This window comes from Sinocyclocheilus grahami, unplaced genomic scaffold (genome assembly GCF_001515645.1).
Source record: "Sinocyclocheilus grahami isolate Dianchi unplaced genomic scaffold, SAMN03320097.WGS_v1.1 scaffold36932.1, whole genome shotgun sequence".
NCBI classification, from domain to species: Eukaryota; Metazoa; Chordata; class Actinopteri; order Cypriniformes; family Cyprinidae; genus Sinocyclocheilus; species Sinocyclocheilus grahami.
In genome coordinates, this window is record NW_015522833.1 from 1 (window position 1) to 416 (window position 416).

Sequence of the window (416 nt, forward strand, 5' to 3'; positions counted from 1 at the left end):
AAAAAGGTTGGTGATCCCTGATCTAGAGGAAGCATCATATATTAAGAGACTTTCTATGATGTGATCAAACATATTTAATAGTTCTCCCTGTAGAAACATGGGATTTGTGTCTATAATACTTACAAATAGTTAAAATTTCAGAGAGACATAATTTATAAAAATGCATCAAAAATATATATTTTGTTTACATCAGGGTTCATTTTTTATCTCCTTTCACATTTCTCTGTTTTTATGACTAACTGAAAATAAACCAGTTTTACTTTTATTTCAGAGTTAAATGAAGAAAATGAGTAGAATGAAGAACTGAGTGAAGTTGAGGAGAGAAATCATGTCAAAAGTAGAGAAAAACCTTTGAGTTGCTCTGAAACTAAACAGGATTTAAAGAAAAGAAGAGCCAAGAAATCTTTCACCTGCAC